The following is a 6,794-nucleotide window of genomic DNA, read 5'->3' on the forward strand; positions in this document are numbered from 1 at the left end:
AAAATGATTATAAATTATAATTAAATTATGATAATTACAATAATTTCTTTGTATGTGATTTGAATAAAGATGTATATAAAAAAAAAATCGAAAATGACAAGTGGCACAAAACTTTGGTCGCATCGTCAGTAATTTTTATTGATGTTTTTCTTCAAGAAATCGTCAATATATAATCAAAATAATCGCGACGAGAAAAACCGACGCCAAGTTTGTTCTCTCGCTCCGTCGTTGGATTTCTCTCGTGATCATATAATGACTCTCAAGGGAGCAAGAATAAATATTTTTTTTTCTCAGAAAAGTTATCTCTCTTCGAAGCTCGCCCTCTCTCGTTTACAAAGACATTTCGCTTTTGTTTCTGCTAATTAATAAGTAGAAACGTTTTGATGAACATTAATTTTCCCAGGGAAGGAAACCGAAACGAAACAGAGACAAAGTAGTTGACAAGGAAACAATTATTCTACCTTATTATTTATTGCACACAGCGGTCAATTCGACTAGCACAATTTGTAAATCGGGATCGAAGCGAGCAGACGCAAAATTGAATTACCCAGATCTTCCCCGAAATAGAATCGGAATTAATGAATCAAGGAATTGTTTTCTGAGAAACATTTGCGTCCAACAGCAATACAATCAATTATATTGCTATCTAATACAACAGTATTTTATCCAATGACATTTTATAGAGATAACGAGTGAAGCATTGTGGAAAATGTCATACTCCAAGAAAAGGATTTTTGCCTCCCGCTTTCATCACGCTCGCGATCGTAGAGGATTACGAAAGAGCAGTTTGACGTTTAACAATGCATAGATGTCTGCCAATGCAAACAATATTGTTACTACTGACTCACTCGTGCGAGCATAGCCAGCTTGTTTCATTCAGCTTGATCATTCAATTTGGTTACACTAATGAGTAGTTATTGCAACTACAGTGGCGGGCTTAGAAATACATTGCCAAACTTCGTTCGTAATCTCTTCCGTCCGATGTCTGTCAAATAGTGTCTCTTGTCCGCGAATTCGAATTCCGCATCAAAGAGGCTTACCTTTGAATATCGAACTGCTGCTTTTCATGTCTGTTTTCCGATAAGATTGATTTCGCGGTGCGTGTACATTTCATAAGTTGCGATTGTATAAAATCTGATTTGTTTTTGTATTTTGATATTCAAATGTATACAGGATCACCAATCATAATACAAAAAGAAAAAGGGAAGAAAAACTGAAAAAACAAATCGAGATTATATAAAAATTTTTCATTCAAAGTTTTATTTTTTTTAAATTAACTTTAAAAATTCAAAAATTCTCATCTGTTCTTTTTTATATTTAGAAGTATGCACAAATTTCATATTGCACGCTATTTTAACATGATGACAATTACATATGAATAAAATGTAAAATGAAAAATAAAACATGTAATATAAATTATTGAATCATGTATAAAAATTTAATAATAATAAATTAATTTAAGTCGCTATATAAACACATTAAATAAGGAAAGAGCCAATACAATTAGACCAGATCTTGGGGCTTAATAATATTTATATCGTTTTATATTCCCTCATTTTAAAAATTACTGCAACTAAAAAAATTTACTTTTTTAAAAAAGGGAAAACTATTTTCAATTTAAGAAAATTATTGACTACTCAAACAGTATCGATAAAAAGAATATATATTCTTAGAAATATAATTTAAATTATTTTTGTTTCACAACTCTTAAAAAAACTATCTTTTCAATTGTGACAATTTGGATATTTATAAAATTATAATAATTCTGAAATAATTCATCAAAAGTAATATAATTCGAAGTATCACCAACAGTTTATATCTGCTTAATCAGTTAAAGTGACTAAATAAAATAATTTCGTCTTCAAACTTCAATCACCAAACTCTAAATGTTCTCTTATTTAAGATTATTTTAGCTGATATTAAGGCAAATATAAACTGTTGGTGATACTTCGAGTTATATACTTTTGATGAATTAGTTCAAATTTGTCATAATTTTATAGAATATTAAAATTATCACAATTATATTTAATTATGCTTCTAAGAATATTTTTTTTGCCGATAATATTTGAGTAGTCAATAATTTTCTATTAACATTTTTTAGTTGCAATAATTTTTAAAGTGGAGAAAACGATATAAATGTTATTATTAAGCACCAAGATCTGGTCTTAATCGTTTTAGCCCTTTCCTTATTTAATGTATTCATATTAGCAGTTTTAATTTATTATTATTAAATTTTTAATATTTGATACATGATTCAATAATCTATATTACATTTTCAATTTTTCATTTTACATTTTATTTTCATTTTACATTGCATTCTTCATTTGAGTTACAAACACGATACAATCCAAAATGTGTTACTCTTATAGAAAGTATTATAATTTATTTTTAAATCTTATAGAACAATAAATATTTGATGGATCGTAAAGTTAATTTGGTTTCTTGATAATTAATAACGTAATCTTTCTATTTATTCATTTGGAGACACGGTTGTGTCTCAGCGTTAAGACATAGTAGTGTAATAACAGTTACATTTTCTGACGTATGTCACTTTTGAAATAAAGGAATGATACATAAATTCTAAATACATCTTTCTTTCGAATTTCATCTGCAACTAATGAAGCTTCTTAAAATGCTAAAAAGGATTTAATAAATAACGGTAATTTTCGCAATTCTTTTAAATTCTTTTAAATGTTTTAAGATGCTTATCAGCGTCGTTATTAAATTGATGATCAATTTAATTTATAATATCTCATTATTTCAACTTCAGTTTATAATTGCATTTCGAGTTCGACAGTAAGCAGCGCGCATTATATTACTAAAAGATGTATTTATAGAATTTACGTACAAATGTTATTAGGCATCAAGATTTATTTGATCATATATTGATTTTTTTCTTACTTAAATAATTTACTTAAAAACATTTTATTTACATAAAATATGTTATCAATTGTAACATCACAATATTTTGTGTTAAACATTTCTTTAAGCGTTAAATGTTTTATATTTTGATAAACATTTCATATTTTGATTTTAGCTGAATTCGAAGATCTTTAAAGATTATTACGCAAACTTAAATAAAAATAAAATATTTTCTATGTTTTAATTTTCAAATTTGATTTTTTCGGAAAATTTATTGTTTGTAAATTATAATGTTATATAATTTTAACTTATTCTGTCAGAAGTAATCACTCATTCTTCTGGCTTGTATTATAAATATAAAATATATTAAAAATAAAATTATCTAAAACATATAAAAGTCTGAGAAAAAATGTGTATACAAGCATTAAATATTTAAAATCAATTTCTATTGTTTCTCGTGTAATTTGGACTTCGCGCAATTGCAGTTATTATCTCGTACAGAAAAATCAACGCTCTATAAATCACTCGAAGTACTAATTGCACGCGCGATATCTTTATGTTTGTACTTATGTATTGCGATAAAACGAGCTAAGTACCATGCCAAGGTATATTTTCGCAGCGCGGAAACTCAGCAGATAGGCAGATATTTGTTACTTTTCCTCGGTGGAAATCACCGGAGTAACTCCGTTTCCGACAAAAGTCAGAAGGGAAAGTGCTGTGCCTCTGAGGAAATGGGAAATAGAAGCTTGGAAAGAAATGCTGTCGCCGAGGAGAATCACCCTAAGTGACATTTTGCCATCGTCACGATCTCGATCATTGCTCTCCAATACCTATTCCACAAAAGGATCACAAATCGTAATCTGTAAGAAATTATCCAATCATAGCCAAATATGAGAAAAATAATCGATTATGATTAGTCAATTTCTTATGGCTTACGCTCTTATTATAGAACAGACATAATGCAACGACAGACTGGATTCGACCGTAGGAAATTACAATCGGACGATTGTTACAGTAAATTGTTTAGCCCAGCGGACCATCCGATCATTCCGATCGATCAATATTGTGGTTTGTTTACACTATTCTAGGACTGAGCATTCGCAGAAATAGCCATCGTTAATACAATCATCGAAAATAGTTAATTACAATTACAATTGCAATTGTCAAATAATTTAATTAAACTTATATTGTAATTATCAACGTTTTAATAAAGTGTCCTAGTGCATATTCTCTAATTTGATTGTCATACATTTTCCCATTTTACGACGCAATATTTGCTTCGCCATTAAGAAAATAATAAACATTGATTAATGAATATAATTAATTAATAATCGATTATTTCAAACGATTAATCAGTTATTTTTTTTAATCTTGAGGGTCGACAGCAGCGATATATAAGATTTCAAATCTATATAATTGGTAAATTTTAAACGGTAGAGCCAAAATGACAGTCAAAATTATTATCAAGACATGGTGAATTTTGATATTAGTGAAATATAAATTCTTAATATTTTTAATTCTTTATATTCTTAATATTCTTTATATATTTTTAATATTCTTACATATAAAATTTTATACATAAATATAAGTCAAAGTTTTTTCCATTTGATCGCCATATTAAACCCGCCATTTTGACTTTTTAAATTTTGATTTCAGATTTGTAATCCCAATCAGCAATCTTAAAAATTTTTACATACTAAAATTTAGCAATAGAATTTACGTTTTCAATAGAACAATTTTGTGTAATAAAGAATTAAAATCACGTCTATTTAATAAAAATCGTTTTTTATATATATAAAATAATCGATTATGTCCATCATGTCATTAACGAGATTTCGCTTATCAAATAATATGCCTTTCCGGTGCACCGGCTGTACGCATTGTATACGTTCGGACGAAACATCTGTACGGATTTATGGTTCCAGAAATGAGCGTCCTGACATTAGGGGGTTGTAACGCGTGGCTTTTTCATGTCAGTCCATCCTGGCCGTACACATCAGAAGATTACATGAAAATAAATCATCCCTTCCCTCTTAACCACTCGTAATGTTGCTTGTCCGATAAGAGACGAAGAACGTTACGCGATTACCGTTCATTAGCATGCTAATGCGAACTAAGGAATCTCTTGCGTTTTTCTTCCCCGGAAGTAAAGGTCAATGCGAAACTGCTCGCGCAGCGATCCTACATGACGTGGGCATCTGGATTCTCCAGAGATACGTTTTATTTTTCATTTTTTTTCCTTCTCGCCTGTTTTTTTAGTTTTTTGTTCAGAAACCTGCATCAAGTTTCGAAGTCTTCGTTGAAAAAAGCATTAAGTGTGTTCCTGTGATGATTCATGATACTTTAAAGCTTGAATTATAGTTTTCTAAAACTGCGAATAGCGCGATCGCATTCATATCACGAATATGTGGAAAGATGTATATGTACGTGTGTTCTCTCAAAGTTGCGTTTTTTTTTAAGAGAGAACGCTGCGTTAGTCGCAATGTTTTTCTCGACGTTTTTTTCCGACGTTGTCCCGTGGTTCGATGGTGGTCGAATGTCATGAAATCGGTGAATCTTCAACGACTCTTTTGCCACCTTCCACTTTGATATTGCCTGTAACGGATACACTCGATTGCCATTATTTGTTTTTGCACACTCTCACATTTGTTTGTCGGACCTCTATTCGTTTTTCTCGCTTCTTTTATCCTGCCGAGGCCACGCCGCACAGCATTCCCTGTTAGTACATTGTTTGCCTCTTTTGTTGCCCAGGGGGGAATTGTTGTGGATTTTTGCCATTACGTGCCGTACATACGTTCATCCTCGCTTTTATCTTGCGCTCGATCCCTTTGTTGCTTGAATTGTTTCAATTCTATTTTTTGTTTAAAATTTCGGTCTCTTCCCAGAAATGGTTAAATCATCGTGCCGGGTATCGTGCTTATATAAAAGGGTATTCTGCAAGAATCACGAACGTGATACAAGATAAATTTTACCCAGATCGCAGACAACGCCGTTTGGATATTAGATTTTACGAGGTCTCGAGAGCTTTTGATATTATTATGCAATATAATCTTGCCTCTCACGTAGGTGGGAATTTTCCTTTTCTCTCTTTTCATGCTATAAATCTTGCTATCTATCCGCGATACCCATCGACAGGTTGCGGCTGAGAGTCGCCCCACACCCTTTTTACAACCTCCATCGAGTCGCTCTTCCATTTCGGTCGCTTGTTTTCCACTCTTTACACGTTTTCCCGTACTTCCTCTTTCCTTCGCTTACCCTCTATCATGCGTCTTTTATTCTAGACGCGAGGTACGATCCAATGTGCGGTAGTAACGGTGTAACGATGATAGTCGAATCGCGAAGATTAAAATATCGACTTGGTGACTACAATACGTCACGTTTGGCCTTAATGTCCCGATCGTTAAATACTTTAGCGAACTATATAGTTTAAAGAAGTAAAAGAACTTCTTTGTTCCGTTGTTGCGCATTGTAAATTCTATACAAACGTGGAATTCTATACAAACGAGGCGATTTGCAAACAGTTGCAGTTCGAAGCATTTTAGAGTCGACAATTGTCATGATATTTTCAAAGCCACTGAAAAAGGGAAAATGTTGAAAGATTTGATAAATTAATGAATTGTAACAAATTTTTAGTGCCTTATTTGTACCAAAATTAATTAAATAAAATAGCAATGAGAGAATAAGGAATTCTCTGAAAATTTTTGTTACAAAAAAAAGCTTGAACTGGCTGCACTGCAAAAAGTATAAAAATTACATAAAAAATTAATGTGTAAAAATTACACAATTTATAGTGGAAATGTATAAAATTATTTTTACACAAATTAGTACTTTCACGTTTAATTGTGCAAATATATCTTTATATATTATTATAGATATAAATATATCTTTTTATAGATATCCATTAGATGGAGAATTATATATATATATATATA

At 30.8% G+C, this 6,794-nt stretch overlaps 1 protein-coding gene across 1 annotated transcript in view; it reads right to left on the minus strand.

Moving 5' to 3' along the window:
• The window catches only part of LOC108694584 (calmodulin-like), a 100,682-nt gene that overhangs the window by 9,845 nt on the left and 84,043 nt on the right, over window positions 1–6,794 (minus strand). The gene's annotated exons all lie outside the window — the stretch shown is intronic.

Source organism: Atta colombica, unplaced genomic scaffold (genome assembly GCF_001594045.1).
Source record: "Atta colombica isolate Treedump-2 unplaced genomic scaffold, Acol1.0 scaffold120, whole genome shotgun sequence".
NCBI classification, from domain to species: Eukaryota; Metazoa; Arthropoda; class Insecta; order Hymenoptera; family Formicidae; genus Atta; species Atta colombica.